Genomic DNA, 17,608 nt, shown 5'->3' with positions numbered 1-17,608 from the left:
TCACTGGGCCAACATGTCTAGCCCGAATTCGGCCCGGTCAGCAATTGGGCGAGTTCAGGCCAATTTCGGGCCTGCTCCATCTACAAAGGGACGGACGGTGTTCTCACTTCTCTATCTCTAATGATTATGATAAAGATTTAGGATATATATATATATATATATATATATATAAACGGCCGAGTCGAGCCGAACTGGGACATGTTTGAACTCGTCCCGACCTCAGTTCAGGCTGAAGAAAATGGCCCGTCTCCGCCCGAACTCAATTCCGGGTCAGGCCGAGTTGAGCTTTTTCGGGTCAAATCGAGCGAGTTAACTGAGCTAGCCCAGTTTGTCTACATCCCTAGTCCAAACACAATTCCATGTTTATATAGCCAACATTCGAGTTGATAATGGTAGAGAATTCTTCTCTATGTAGAATTTTTTAAACAAAAAGGGACCACTTATCAACATTCTTGTGTCTATACTCCTCAAGAAAATGGGGTTGTAGAGCGCAAGCACTGACATATTCTTGAGTCAGCTCGAGTTTTTCGTTTTCAAGCCCACCTTCCTTTACATTTTTTGGCGGAATGTGTTTCTACTGCTGTTCATATAATTAATCGTTTGCCCACACCACTCCTTTCTCACCAAATTCCTTTTGAACGACTTTATGGCAAGCTTCTTTCTTATTTCCATCTTCGAGTTTTTAGGTGTTTTGCATATGCTACTGATGTGTACACCCCCCATAAATTCGCTCCTCGAGCCAAACGTTGTATTTTTCTTGGCTATCCAGTTGGTCAGAAGCTTACAAGCTCTACGACCTTACAACCCATCAAATGTTCACTAGTCGTGATGTTGTTTTTCATGTAACTATTTTTCCCTATGAGTCCATTCTATCCACTTCCTTAGGTTCTGCCCATGTGATTCTTCTTTCTGTATCCGATCCTTCCCCACCAGCCCAACAACCCTCACCATCAAAACCAGTTTCTCCCATCCAATAACTCTCATTACCGAATCCAATTTTCGTAAAGATCAACGAAAAGTGATAAAATAAAGTTGAACTCAAAATATTGATGCTAACTTCTAAAACTTTGGTTATATTTAATTATGCCAAAAGTGGGTGGATTTTCATTAAAAGACCAAAAAACTTCAAAGTAAGACCAGTCAAATGAAATGGTTACAATCAGCTTTCCCATGTTACTTATTATTATTTTATATTTGCCCACAATTGGGTAGTAATTTAAACGGTCTCAATGGCTATACAGCCACAATAAGTTATTAGGTTCATATTTAGAATGGTGAAATGCATGCATATGCATTTTACCAAATACAAAACAACAAATGAATGTGGACATCAAGCATCAAGCAGATACATTGAGCTAAGATGATGCAACTGTGCAGCCGGCGCCTTCATGTGCTAGAGATAGGAATCGGTTCTCGTTTGATTGTAAACATGTGGAGAACATCACCTCTTATTTAATAAGTCTTTAATTTTCCTCCCCTATCATAAAAACTAATTCTACAGTTAGTCACTCACTCTTTTTCGTATTAGTAGCGGGATGTTGGTTTCTCAGAGTAATTGAATTTGGAAGACTTAGAACTCAAGTTTTATTAAAGAACATAAATGTTTATGTGGTTATATGCAGGTAAGCAAGCATTTATGAGAAACCGTGTACGGTTAAATAGTCACACCAGCTTTTAAAATGGAGGCGAAGTGTCGTGGAAGTCCAGTCCAAAGGAAGATTAGGGAGAAGAGCTTTTACGTAGAATATTCAAAATCCAAGACTTTAAACACCCTAGGTCATCCATGCCGGCTTCACTAAAAGTAGAACACCAACCAAAGGCAGGCTATTTATGGGGAGAAGTTAGGTGCGCCCTGGCCTCATCCAACACGGTGTGGCACTGACCATGGGGCCCACCTTGATGTATGTGTAGTATATCCATGCTGTCTGTATGTTCTTTCAGGTCATTTTATGCATGAGATAAAAAAATTGAAGCAGATCAAAGTCTTAGATGGGTTATACTGTAGGGAAGAGTAGTGATTGACCGTTACAAAATTTTTGTGAACCATGGAAGTTTTGGATTAAACTGATATTTGGTTTTTAACTTCTTCAATGTCTGTGTGACCTTATTAACAGGTTGGATTGAAAGCAAACATTATTTGTGGGCCGTAGGAAGTTTTTAATGGGGTATTCAATCACTACCTTTTTCATGTAGTGTGGTACATTTGAGACTTGGATCTAATTCATTTTTGGGATCATGATCTAAAACGATCTTGAAAAATAGATGGACGGTGTGGATATAGTACAAAATACATCAAGGTTGGTCCCATGGGTAGAGACGCACTGTGTCGAGTGCAGCCGGGGCGCACCTAATCCGCTCCCCTTCGTGGAAACCTGAAATCAACAGTGGAGCATGTCTAACAAAAAGCAAGATCTACTGTGATGTGTGTGTGACATCCACTCCGTCTATCGTTTTGATCAACTCATTTTCGGACGTGATCCAAAAAAATAAGACCAATTCAAAAGTCATGTAGGCCATTCCACAGGTGACGGTGCAGATGAATGGGGACACCCATGATTGAAAACCTTCCCAAGGCCCGTAGTGATCTTTATATGACATCTAGCCCGTTCATAAGATTAGATCCATTAGAAGGAGAAAAAAACAAATGTCAGCCAAATTCAAAACTTCGGTGGACCCCACATCTCCTCTTCCCAAACGATGCATGTTGTGCATGTCACAGACGGAAGCGGATTGGCTGGTGTACCCCACACTAGTTATATAGCTGGTGTATTTACGTCAGCATGCTTTGTGAGTTATTCAAACCGCCCATCCATTTGGTGAGCTTGTATTAAATATTGAGCCGATAAATAAGATTGATCTAAAAATCAATTGGACCACACTGCAAAAAGCAGTGGGTGATTGAACATCTACCATTGAAACCCTTTCGGGGGTCACAGAAGTTTCGGATCAATATGAAATTTGTTTTACCTCTTTATCCATGTATTTTTGACCTTATTAACAGATTGGATGGAAACTAAACGTTATTGTAGGCCCTACGAATTTTTTAACGGTGAAAATCATTATCCATGCTGCTAATTTTGGTGTGGTCCATTTGAGCTTTGGATATGATTCATTTTTTGTCTAATACTCTAAAATGATCTTGAAAAATGGATGTATGGTGTGGATATAATAAATACATCATTGTGGGGGCCTCGTAACGTTGATCTCCTTTGAACCGTTAGTAAACTGGGAGCTCGAGGAGCGTCGGCGCTCGTCTTCGTACACACGTATACACACCAGCACCAGCTATATAGCTGGTGTGTGGTACACCAGCCCATCCTCTTCCGTTACAAACATATCAGGGTGGACCCCACAAGGTTTTTTTTTTGTGTCGCGGGCTCCCTTGTATGAAATTCGCATCCAAAAGGAGTCCTACAAACTAAGTGGTCATGAGCGAGTGAGATGGAGAGGCCTGGGGATCGGCCTTTCATCATCTTAGCAAGTGGACCATCTTAGTTCAAGAGAAATGGACGGTTAGAAAAAGTATGTCCAAGGGTCTATACACTTATTATGGTTCATCCAATATGCGTTACCTTTCTGACGTGATCGTAGAAGGCCCGATCTGATCGACAGTCTGGATCTTACAGTTGCTGTATATTGGCATGAATGAGCGAATATCGTTTACTATTTCAGTCGCGCGAGGCAATGTTTCATATCCGGTTCAAAGCAACGTACAAAGTACTCCTTTCGACGTGTAAGTAAGCGCAGAAAGGCTGGACCAGGCACTGGCCGTCTTTATCCGTTGACTCGTCAAAAGAGGGAGGTATAGCACTCTGCTGTTGTACCAAATCATACTCCGGTCACCTTACAATGGTACAATCGGTGGTCCCACCCAACGACCACTTTCAAAATGTCCCGAGGACGCGGATTAGGTAGTCATGCCCTCACCACCCTCAGCGATGGGAGTGGATTAGGTACAGCACTGGCCTCGCCCAAAGGTTGAGTAGCGAGACTAGCTACTGAAGTGACGTCACCAACTTCTGTGGGCCCCACCATGATGTATGTTTTGTATCCACACCGTCCATCCATTTGGAGAGATGATATTAGGGCATAATATAAAGAATGAGTCAGATCCAAAGCTCTAGTGGACCCCACCACAGAAAACAGTGGAGAGAGTGATGCCCACCATTAAAAAGTTCTAAGGGCCACAAAAGTTTTGGATCAAGCTGATATTTATGTTTTACCATCTTTCATGCCTTCTTTTAAACATGAGCAGATTGGATCTCAAATAAACATTATGGTGGACCTTTGGAAGGTTTCAACGGTGGTTGTTACTCTCTCCACTGTTTTCTGTGGTGGGGTCCACTCCAGCCTTGTATCTGCCTCATTCTTTGTATCATTCCCTAAAATGATCTCTCAAAATGTATGGACTGTGTGGATACAAAACATTATTCATGATGGGGTCCACATAAGCTGGTGACGTCACTTCAGTAGTGGGTCTCGCTGCTCAACCTGTCGGAATCTAGTACGCATCCTCACCCAACGCGGTGCTGCCCGGAAGCGGGTTGGTTGGTGCACCACACGTCAGCTATATAGCCGTGTATTGACGCCAACAAGTTCTGTGGGTCAAATCATGATGTATGTGTTATATCCAAACCGTCCATCCATTTGGCGAGCTTGTATTAAGACTTGTGCAGAAAAATAGGACGGATCTGAAGATCAAATGGACCACACTGCAAAAACTAGTGGGGGATTGAATGTGTACCATTGAAACTTTTTTGGGGGTCAAAGAAGTTTCGGATCGATATGAATTTATTTTTTTCCTCTTCATCCATGTATTTTTAACCTTCTTAATATATTGGATGGAAAATAAACGTTATGCTGGGCCCTATGAATTTTTTAACGATGAAAATCATCATCCTCCCTGCTATTTTTGGTGTGTTCCATTTGAGATTTGGATATGAAAATCATCCATTTGAGACAGATCTAAAATGATCTCGAAAAATGGATGAACAGTATGGATATAATAAATACATCATTGATGGGCCACGTAACTTTGATCTCATTTGAACCGTTCGTGCAACTCGCAGCCCGAGGTGCGTCGGCGCTCGTCTTAGCGCCACACGTATCTACACCAGCTATATAACTGGTGTGTGGTACACCAGCCAATCCGCTTCCGTGCTGCCCTTAGGTGGGCGCTGCAGTGATGTTTCTGAAAAATTCATCCTGTTCATCCATTTTATCGGACTATTTTAAGACTAAAGACCAAATATTAGGTGGATATGGAGAAATGCCCATGGTTGAAACTTTCATGAGGTTTACTTTTAGGTTTATACTTGCGTTGCCATCAACTGAAAACATAAAAAAACCTTACCTGGATATAAAACTTTTGTAGCCATATAATGTTTCAACTGTAATTACTTAATTCCCGTCGTTTTATCTTGAATGGCCCATTTGAGTTTTGGATCTAACTAATTTTTGGTTGCATATTTTCAAATGAGCTCGCAAAATGGAGGGATAGAATAGATTTCTCACAAACATCACAGTAGGCCCTACCTAGCTTCCCTATGCACGAACTTCCTACAAAAGACTAACAGGAAACATGTGTCTCATGGAGCCACCTTGACGTATGTATTGTATTGGATTGAAAATAAACTTTACCGTGGGCATTAAGGTGGCCCTAGGAAGTTTTTAATGGTAAGCATTCAATCACCAATGTTTCATTGTTTCCTGTAGTGTGTTCAACCTGGTATTCATATCTGCTTCATTTTTGGGCTCATGTCTTGAAATGAGATTGAATAATCTATGGACAACATGGATATATACATACATTAAGGTAGGCCATATGGTAGGACCACACAATGACGCACCATGTTGGGTGAGGCCGGTCACCTAATCCACTCCCCCTAGCAGTGGTGTGGTGACGTGGTGAGATTTGAATGGTGGGGATATTATTAGAGATGGGCTAAGTGAGTACTTGACCTTAAAAGAGGCTCAACCACCTTAAAAAAGACTCAGCCCATCCTAGCAGCTCCTGGCCATGTCCTTACTCATAGCTTGGTGGTAGACTCACAAGAGTTTGAACACAAAGGCCATGAGTTCTGTGTACCCATTGTCGTGTGTGAGGGTGGGTGCATAATAATTAAGGGTGTACATCGAGTCAAGATGGCCCCACCTCAACTCGGCTCGGCCACTAGCTGACCCCAGCTCGAACTTAGCTCGGCTCGGTCCTCGAGGCTGACTGGCCAACTCGACTCAGCTCGGTTCGGTTAGCAGCTCGAGCCGAGTTCACCTGTGGAGCATTTTCACAAACACATGGACTACACCTTCAAAATCTTACTGTATGTAAAACAGCAGCAATACTTTTACTAGTATTTTATCAAACACCTTCTAAGCAACATAAAAATCAAGAAAAAAAAAAGGTTATTTGCTTTATATGCATACCTTCCTTGCCACCATCCACACTTCGTTGAGTCATTTCATTAAACACTTGGTGAGCTACATTAATATCAAAGTAACCGAGTGACTGAATTTGTTTAATCTGAGTTCAATTCAAGTTGGGTTTGATCCAAGTCAAGTCGAGTCGAGCTGGGGCCAGCTTGAACTTGGCTCAAACTCATTTTCGAGCTCAAAAAATCAGCCTGACTTGGCTCAAACTTACCTTTGAGCCAAGTCAAATTGAGCTTTTGAGACAAGTCGAGCGAGCTAACCAACTTAGCTTGGTTCATGTACACCCCTAATAATAATAATAACCACAAGAAACCGGGGGAGAGGGCAACGGTTACCTGTTGAAACTTTTTTAGAGTCTACTGTAATGCTTATATGTTATTCAAACTTTTGGTAAGGTCATTTAAAGTTGGCTAAGTTGAAAGTATAAAAATATTAACTTGATCCTAATGGCTTATTGGATTTTTCATGTCATGGGTAATTACTTTATAGATGGATAATAATTAATTACTTGAGTGATTATTGCATCTTTCTTTACAGAAAGAGTTACTGCCTACTTTTTTAATGTTAAAAATATGGGGCCCACCGTGATACATGTGGTTTATCCACACCGACCATCTCTGTTATGCCAGCTGAATTTAGGCATGAGCCCAAAAATGAGTCAGATCCAAAGTCAGGTGAACCACACTATAGGAAATAGTGAAAATCAAATGCCTACTGCTAAAAACTTCCTGGGCTCTAAGAAGTTTTGAATTAAGCTGATTTTTGTGTTTTATCTCCTATCGGTGTGTGTGCGACTTTATGAACTAGCGTCGATTGGCCCAGTGAAGGAAATAACTTTCAACAATGAACTTATTAAGGTTACTATTTCCTTTTATGTGGGCCACTTGAGCATTGGATCTGTCTCATTTTTTGGCTCAGGCCCTAAAATGTTCTGGTCAAACGAATGAATTGTGCAGATATGTCATATGCATCACAGTGGAGCCCACAAAGTTAAGCCAATATTTTTTTAAAAGGAATTTTCAAAGCAAAAATACTCACCCAGCCAAAAAGAAGCAATAAGAGATTTACAAGGGACATGAAAAATCAAACAGGCCCTAAAAAATTATTTGTGGCCCACGAATGTTTCATGAAAAAATATTAGCCTGTTCGTAAACTTTTGTGGCACAAGCTTCACGATGGGCCCACATCTAAAGCTGTAATTCGGATGTGTTTGTGGAACCTACACCAGTGACTATCAATTGTTAATTGGCCACCAATTGGACGGTTACAATGATATCCAAAATTCGATTTTTAACTTAAAAGCCCATCTATGATGGGGCCCACTCTTTAAATAGCTTGGATTTGGGGTACATTAATGCCACATCTACCCATCACGTCCATCCGGATCGCTACTCTCTCACATTATCAAAGCTTTTTCTTTGAGAGTGGGAAGGAAGAAAAAGTGGAATCATTTGATACTCTGGCTGGTTTGAAGCTTCATACACAGGTACTTAGAAATGATACATATCTACTAACTCAAATTATATGGGCTAAATAGAATAACGCACCGTTGATAAATTACAATCCAAATATGAGATTATTTGGACCACCATAATCTTGGATTCGTGACACCTATTTTTGAAATAAGATCATTGAATATTTTTCATTTTTTAAAATGTTCGGCAATCTAATAGGTAGATATTCGGTTCATGCGGTACAAAAGCACATATAATTTAAATGGATTCTATTGAATTACTTAGTGTTCCACTTATACAATTTCTATCTGCCTGTGTATTATCCCTCAGCCAGAGTATCAAAGTACTTCTTGGAAAAAGAAAGTACTTGAGGACTTCTACAAAGCTGGTGCAGCATTTGCTATTTTGATAAAGCGCTTGGAGAGTTACAACAGAGAGAACTGATCACGTACAGCCAAGGTACTAAAACTTGTGGTGCCGTACAATCTCCCCTCGCCAAGGTTGTCACTTGTGCAAAGCACAGTACAGTGAAAACTGTCGGACCAGCCACGAAACCACTTCAATTCTCTCATCATGTGGGCCATACCACATAGCATACGGCCCCTTGTGGCACTATTTAGAAATTTGGGTTACCATGGATCTACCCCTAGCCTTACCTTAGGTCAAAGTACAGGTATGTTAAGTCTAAAAGAACTATTTGTTGCTCTATAATTCACACACACACACACAAGGTGTATGCATGTGATTTACAGGTGTGCTAGAACCGATTTGCAGTCTGATTTGAAGCGAAATGTCACTGGCTTCTGATGCGGAGATAGAGTGGTATATAGTTTATTAGTCGACAGACCAATCGTCTATTTGGCTAACCATCGACAACGCATATCTGGTGATCTGCAAAGGTTTGGGCCCTTCCTCCGGTAAGTTCTTTTTACCTTAGGAGTTAGGGAGTTTCAAAAGCACAACAAAAGTTTGGTTGAATAAATATGTGGTGATGGATTGTCATCTTGGCCAAGAGTAGTCGAGTGCTTAACCGAGCAGCACACTAATGATTTAGGAATAAGCAATGCGAGATTACAAGCTATTATCAACCCATTGTATGAGCATAGATGAACGGTTCCTATAACTACGGTTTTCCTTTAGATCTGGCACGTAGGCGCAAATGGAAAGAAATTATAAATATTGATCATAACTAAGTCAGTTTGACGTAGAACGGGAACATACTTAACTACTGCTAAAAACTAAAGGTTCCACGCTAATGAGTCAAGGAGATGATAAGTGTCCAGGAGGACCGGATAAGCAGTGTTGCACTGAATTTGAGTTGTTTGAGCTTGTGTTTGATCGATTCTCTCTTTGTGTTCTCTTTCATTATTTAGGGCCCGTTTGGCCGGGTGGATTGGAAGGGTTTGAATGGTATTAGGGTGGATGGCATGGATTTCTAGGTAATAATGGTGTTGTCGGTGGATTGTCTGGAGATCCATGGGATTGATATATCCCTGGATTGCTATATCCAGTCTGTTTGGCGCGCCCGGCCAATCCCGGTTTTAAACTTTCTCATCCCTTCTAATCCCTCAAACCAAACACGTCCCAGGTAAATTTGAAGGATTAGGGTGGATTTGATGGGATTTAAATGTAATGATGGTGATGTCAGCGGATTGTCCTGAGATACCTGGGATTGGGATCAGATCACCGACTCTGTTTGGCAAGCCAGGCCAATCCCAGGATTTGACTTCCAATCCCTTCCAATACCATCCAATCCCTTCCAATCCGACCGGCCAAACGGGCCCTTATAGACTCTCGAGCGGCATCACGAGATTAACCGTTGCTTACATGGCTGAATTATATACTACTAACTGTAAAGTGATAATTACCTTTAATCGATCAACCTACACCTTCGTCGAAAGCACCCTTATCATGATGGTTGTTTACTAATTGGGCCTTAAAGCTAACATAGCCTTAAAAATTACTCATTATTATCCTTATGTTATCCAAGTGGTGCAACTTTTTGAAGACTTGGTTATTAATGAGTTATCCTTCTTATATTTAGCACACACCGTGAAGATTTTATATCGGTCATGTGGTTGCATTAGCATCGTCAAATCTGGTGCTGTCATATCTTTTCCAAACAGTATTAGAAGTGTAAATTGGGCAGGTTATGTTAGGTTGAGAGTTAAGGCCAATCAAACCTTAAGCTATAAGTCAACCTCAACCCAACTTGAGATTGAACCCAAGCTTCTACCTAATGTACCATGCATGTCATTAATTCATGTCAGGTTGGGTCGGCTTGGTCGGATTGATCAGGTTGGCTTGGGGCCATGGTACTTGGATAGTACACTCAACTAATGGTAGTAATTTAGCATTTTTTACTCTATGTACACTGAATATAGTAATTTATACTTATATGTAATACAAGTTTGGGATCATTTGTCGAGACATATCAATTAATATCCAACTCTACTTCTAGTATGGTTGAGGATTTGTAGTCCCAACCCAACCTAACCTCAACCTAACTGGACAAATTTTGAGTTGGGCAAAGTAGATTTAGATTAAGCCAAACCCAAGTTACATACATTATAGTTATATACATGCTCATGATTATTGTGTTTGACCACTTGTAAAATATGTTAAACTTTGTGCAGCCCATTAGATTAGTATTGATCACGTGCTCATGTGTTTATTGAAATTTATTTAGATTTTATTATGCATGTGTTTATGTGCAGATGTGATTGTTTTATGATAACGCATACATGACATTTATATTAGCCATTGTGATGAGATGAGGTCAACATTGAGCTTAGTCAGCTTCTCACATGACATATACGGTATGCACATCAAGAGAAATGCATATAGATATAAAAGTTATCTCCGCTCTGATTTATGAGATGATCAAGATGAGATCTTAGAAAAATTGGTACAATTGGCTAAGTACTCAGACAAATCATGTGACCCTACGTAATGCAGCAGGGGTAGGTCATTGGTTAATCAGCTGGATTCCATGATAATTTCGTAAATGATGAATGCTTGAACATTCACAATGAGTGAATTAAGCTATACAAGTGAATGTCCTAGTCCTCTAAGTCACTCTTCTGCATTATTACTCGAAAGTACGTGGTAAAATCACGATGAAGTGATGCTACTTTGATGTGCATTTTCAAAGTCATGTGCATCAATCCAACTGGGTCATAAGCACGTTGGAAAAGCCATTGAATTAAGATCGGATAATAGAGATGGGTTAGCAAAAGATTGTTGATGATCATAGATGGTGATGATGTGTAGAAGATTTATCTGAGGCACCATATTGAATGGATGATCGAATTTATTGGAAGAATTTTTGAAAAAAATATATTTATATATATTATTATGTTAACATTTTCAATGGATTTAATTAATCAAGTTTGCTTGTGCACATGTGAAATCAAACATGCCTAATGAAATATAATAAAAACAATGGTCTAGGACTAGTTATTGGAAATTGCGACAAGTTACTTCTGGTCCACTTGTAGATTTGGTGCAAGGTATCACCTAAGAAGGATATAGTATTAAAGGTCCCACATTGGATTTAGTTGATTGGAGGGTGGAGATTGGATTTCTGATGTAGAGCGGGTTGCGGACAGTTTCATGGCCAAGATGGATTAGAAAAGGCCCAGTCGACAATAGAAGTGATCTGGACCGTCAGACCTTAGATTGGGCATATCTCATAATTCAGAATGAGTTATCGGGCATAAAATATATGATTTTGGGGTAGAATGAGCTACTTTAGCCAGCCAACCCCACTATGCCAGGTTGCGTAAGCCAGATTACCCCTGGATCAACGGTCGTTTCCTTATTTTAATTTCATTTTTACTATAAATAGTAAGTTTTAGTTTGATTATAACTCTTCATCCGTTGGGTTTTAGGAGTTACACCCAACGTGAAAAGAGCTTAGAAAAATTAGGAGAACAGCTTGGTGAAGCCAAATATGACACTTACTATTTTTGGCCAAAAACCTTGTTCACTAGTCGACATCATGACCGTCTATAAATAGTAAGTTTACTATCTATAGTAAGTTGCGAATTCTAGGAGTTTTAGTTGTAGTTTGCTTCTGATTTCTCTCCCATTGCTTGGTACCCCTATTTAAAGGGTTGTGAACTTGTTTATTTCATTCATTAATCAATTTTGAATTTTATAGAATTCATTTTCTATTTTGCTTGCTTTCTTTCTCGTGGATTCGAGAAGCCTCTGTGCAGAATCCAGAGAAGTTCCATGGATTTAGAACAGTTATCCTCTTGAGGGAGACGATGCTCGACCTCATCACATTCATCCCTACATCAATTTCTTTATTAGGGGAGAGCATGGTAATCTAGTACACCTAATTACTACAATAACATAAGTGATATCGGAGCTTCTCTCATTAGGATTTCTCCAAAACAAAGGCCTATAAAAAAGGTGTAGGCTATGGTTAGTAATTTCTTCTTCTTCTTCTTCTTCTTCTTCTTCTTCTTCTTCTCTTTAACATGAGAGAAATCTTTCCTCTCCTAAAAATTGTTAGTGTAAACATAATAGCAAAATAAATCGATCACCTATGCATCAATAATAGATAGTATAAACTAAAATTTTAAATGTGTACCTTGATGAGAAGACATTCTCAATGTCACGATGCCCTGAGAAAATATGGCTAATCTTTTGCATCTTACACCCTTCTAAAAATCTCTTAATGAAACTAAGAATTATTTTTTTTTTTATCTATGTGAGTGAGGGAACTAAAACCTGTATTTAAAAAATAAAAATAAATATATAAAGTTGGAAAAGCTTGTCCATCATTCAATTAGGGCTATTTTAGGGCCACATGCAATCAAATTCGTCCATCCTATCCAATTATAAGGCCCGCATCCTAATCTGTACTATTCCTTAGACTCTCACGATCTTCCCCGTCGAATTTCAGAAACCCACGACCTCTAACCGGTGTTTGCGCGTGACCCTAAGTTGCATCCCATATATTTAGTCAGCTCGACTTGAAACTTGTACCTTAGCGACCGCGCCGTCTCCGTGGTTCCAACGACGCATCTTGTGTGCCAATGCGATACTCAGGCAAGGAGTTGTAGGCTCGCGTTCATCTTGAGGAAAACGCCGCGCATTACGAATTTCGAGAGAATCTCTACTATCCATCACGTCAATCCATTAATGAATTAAGTACACATCCCATCACAAGTCAATTGCCAACCCATACCCTACCCATCCCTCTCTCACCCCAAAGTCAACTCTCTCTCTCTCTACTCATCCCTTTCTTACTCTCACCCATCACTCACACCATCCCTTTCATCCCATCACATCCTCTCCTCTCTCATTTCTCTCTTCATTCCCAAGCAACTAAAAGAGTGGACGTCCAAGCTTTCCATGAGAGAGCCAAGTATAGCCCACTTCCTACCCCTCTCATCTCTAATCCTAGCCCTTTAATCTCCATCATCTTCCATCAAAGTTGAAGCCAAGGAGCCAAGGAAGCCAAGGGACTAAGGAGTGCAATCGGTGGGTGATCTTGAGATTTTTATCGTTGACTTCTATTTGTGGGCCCACTTGTGGTGGGACCCACTTGATGTATGCATTGTATTGAGCTTAGGGAGGGCCCATAGTGGCGGGGTCCCTCCCCTTCTCATGTCTCTCCATCACACGTCTCTCTCTTTCTCTCTCTCTCCTGATTATATGGCCCACTATCATGTGTTGTATCCACACTGTTCGATCGTGAGGCCCACCTTGCTGCTGCCTTTTGGCAGGCCCTGGATGAAGGGAATCACAAATATTAGTTAATCCAAGACCTTGGTGGGCCACCACGTGGATCCACCTCGATGTATGCATTATATATCCATGTTATCCAACTAGTGGGCCCACGGCTTGGACGGTTAGTACCGTCCAGCGCACCTGGGCCCTGGACGTTGTAGCAAAAACAAAAAAATATATTAAATTACTATATATGTGGTGGGCCCCATGTGGGACCCACCTACCTGGAAGCGGATCGGCTAGTGTACCTCACACCAGCCATATGGCTGTAGTATTAACGGCAGCAAGATGTGGGACCAATCATGAAATATGTGTTATATCCCAGCTATCCATCTCCTGGACGGTGGGCCAGCAACCACCCAGTAGCAATGTAGCTGTTGTTTTGACGTCAACTAGTTCTGCGGGTCTAATCATGCGGTATGTGTTAAATCTAGACCGTCCATTTGTGCACCTCACCAGCAGCAGATGGCTGCTAGATTGATGTCAGAAGTTCTGTGGGCCACCATGATGCATGTGTTTCTCCAGACCGTCCATCTGTTTTAGACGTGGGGCCCACCCCACACGTGTGGCACGTGTGGGAGTGGGACCCACCTTAATGTATATATTCTATATTTGCACCGTCCATCTGGACAATGTTGTATGGTGTGCGCCATGAAGTATGTATTTCTCCACACTGTCAATCTTCTCTGGACATGGGACCCACCCCACACATGCTGCACGTGTGGGGGTGGGGCCCACCTTGATATATGTTATATATCTAGGCCATCCGTCCACCGCTAGGACGTGAGGCTTGCCTTGATGCATGTGTTGTTTCCACAATGTCTAGCTTGCTGGATGGTAGAACTCCACGTGATGCTTGTGGTTGCAACCACGTTGTCCATTTGCTGGACGTGGGGCCACCCCACACGTGTGACACATGTGGAGGTGGGGCCCACCTTGAGTATGCGATGTATTCACACCGTCCATCAGGTTAGACGTGTGGTCCACCTTATATGTATGTATTATATATCCAGGCCGTCCATCTAGACCATGGCGCAAACTGTGTAATGACCCGGAAAATTTCGTGCTAAGACCCAAGTATTGCCTCTATTTTTCTCAGAAGTTATTTGTGGGTTAATTAGCGCTAAACTCGATTGCTTGTGAAATTAGCATCAATCACTTTAAATTTGATCTGTAGGACTCAAAACCTGTAGAATCGTTAGCGTTATGTTACTCTGAAATCTGGGATTCAACGCTAAATCTAGTTGCTCTCGGAAATTTTTAGAACTTTTGGATCGGACCTGGACTGCGCGTCGAAAGTCTGATAGCGATGATCTTAGACAATTATGGTCACCATGTTGAACTTGACCATCACCTCAAAAATCAAATCCAGATGATGTCCTGGGTCGATTTGATTGAGTCCGGAGTGAAGAGTGTGAGAACGGTGAGAAATTAAATATGATTTTATGAAATCTGAGTCGTGTCGCTTGTGCGACAATTTTAAGCAATCTGACCGTTGGATTCTGACCCAATTTCACCCTCGGATCAGGGAAGATGGCCCAGGCATGTCATAGTGCTTGTGGACCTGATTGAGTTTCGGTGACCGTTGAATTGAGAGTGGTCCGCCACGGCTGATCTGTAAATCCGATCGGTATGAAAACTCAGCCTGACCTAGATCCATGGTCAGTGAGCTTAAGTCCGACCGCACGTGGAAAAAGGACCACCGGAAGCACTCCGTTGGATCAAGAGAGGCCTAATTTGGTTATAACCTAAGTATACCTTGGCCCTGGGGCTATTTTCATCTATTTTAGGCCTATATAAAGACCTTAAAACCCTCACTCTCTTTTCCATACGAATTTCCTAACCCTAGCTAAGAAAGAGAGAGGAAAAGAGATAGAAAGTGAGAGAGAAGTTGGTGAATCATTTGAGATTCTTTCTTGTTTCCCTGCATCCCTAAACCATCACTTTTGAATCGTTATTCCGGTGATTCTAAGTTCATCCTTGGGTAAGTTAATCTAACCCTAATCTGTTTAGAGCTTAGAATAGTCTATGTGTTGATGTAGCTCATTTCTATTCTTGCCTTAGGTTATCTAGTCGCCGTTGACGAAGACATATCGTCTGAATCAGTTCGGTGTGTTTTTTCTGGTTTAAGGTGCAGACTATATTCATATAAGTTATGGTTTTCAAGGCTTTCAATGTCAGATAATGGTTTATTATTGTTATGGATAAAATTTCACATGCCAAATGCTATGTTTATTTTGCGTTCTTGATATGTATGTGTTATATTGAGATTTGTGTATTCTATGTATATGTAGGAAGTATTGTATACGTATAAAATATGAACATGTGTTTGCCATGATTAACTGTCGTGTACTTGTGCTAGTTGTATGTGTGCCAACTCCTTGGCAAAAGGGATTGTCCAAATACGTGTATTCTAACATACGTCATGTATGTTGAACTATGTAGTCTAAGTGTTTGTAGAAATGTCTGAATGGTCTAAAGTGTAATATATTATCCTATTTGTGGGCATTGAGAAGCGATTCTCAACTCTCCTATTGGTGTGTATGATTTCCTACATGCAAGTCACATTCTTTGTTGTTTAACTTCAAGTATTACTTATGTGTAAATCCATGTTAAGTTGATATTCTTTAAATGCTCACATACTACATGATTTGAATTGTTGTTCTATTACTGTTCTAAATTGTATATGCATATCTGTTATAATGGAATGTGTTTGGGACTATGAAATAGTCCAGAAAATCGATAATCGGCCTTGAGTTCATGGCTGAGGTTGCTTTCGCCACAAAGGACGTGATTTGACGAACCCGAGTCATATTAAAGTTGTCGGCAGTGGTTTGGCCACGCGGAGTGTTTGCGCACTCTATGTCGTTCAACCCAACGTGCGCTCGTGCTAGTTGAATTCGTCAAGTAACCCGATTGTCCGATGTATGTTCACCATGTATGGACACTATTGTTTGAATCTAGGGTACCAAACTTACCGATGAAATCCCGTTAACCGTTGTACCTTGATCCGCTAAGACTCATGAGCCGGACATGGTGGTATGGGACACTGTGGTCGAGCTGTCGGCCTACGCTGGGGTGACGAGCCTCCCCGTAGTGACTAGTGAGCACACCAGACTCGTGAGCCGATTATGGTGGTATGGGACACTATATTCGTGCTATCGGCCTACATTGATTGGTGACGAGCCCTTTGTAATGACCTTGAGCATACCTTGATACTGCATTAAGGCGATGAGCCTTAGAGTAGTAACGAAGGTATGATAGGCGTGCATTGATTGGTGACGAGCCCTTTGCAGCGACATAGAACCATATGATCGTATGAGATGGCCTAGGACTGACGACCCTAGAATGGATCACTGTGTGGAAATTGATATGAGGAAGGTACCTTAGCTTCCCAATCCTGCTGTATGAAAAGGACTAATAATAACTTGGTAATCATGTTCATGCACCGCATTGCATGTGCGTAGAAGTCGTTGGCACTGCGGGAGGTTGTCATGCGTAACGTAAGATGAAGACGCTAAGGGAGTGTAGGCGAGGGCATGCATCATTTATACATACATCCTTGCATTAATAAGAGTACTTTAGACTTGTTTAATCGTATTGCCTTATCATTACTGCTTGATTGATTTGATATCATGTTAACTTTTACTGTATAGTTCCACTAAGTTGATCACTCACTCCCACGTTCTAGGACGGTGTTTCAACACTAACCAGACTCTGTCTTAGATGCAGATGTTGACGCGACCCCTGAGGCAGAGCAGGAGTTCGAGGATGATGAGGCCGCGTTTTCTTTTATGCAGTTCTCAGGCGGGTTCATGTGAGTCATGTCCTGATATGAGGGGATTTTGGGTTTTCTTTGTAATTGTACTAGATGATGTCATTTGATGCTTGTATTTTTGAAAGCAACACTTGTAAGTATGACCTGGCATGTATACGTAATTCAGGGACTTGCACATGTACACATATGTTTCTTTAAG

This window comes from Magnolia sinica, chromosome 10, assembly GCF_029962835.1.
Source record: "Magnolia sinica isolate HGM2019 chromosome 10, MsV1, whole genome shotgun sequence".
NCBI lineage: Eukaryota > Viridiplantae > Streptophyta > Magnoliopsida > Magnoliales > Magnoliaceae > Magnolia > Magnolia sinica.
This window is presented reverse-complemented; position numbering follows the sequence as displayed.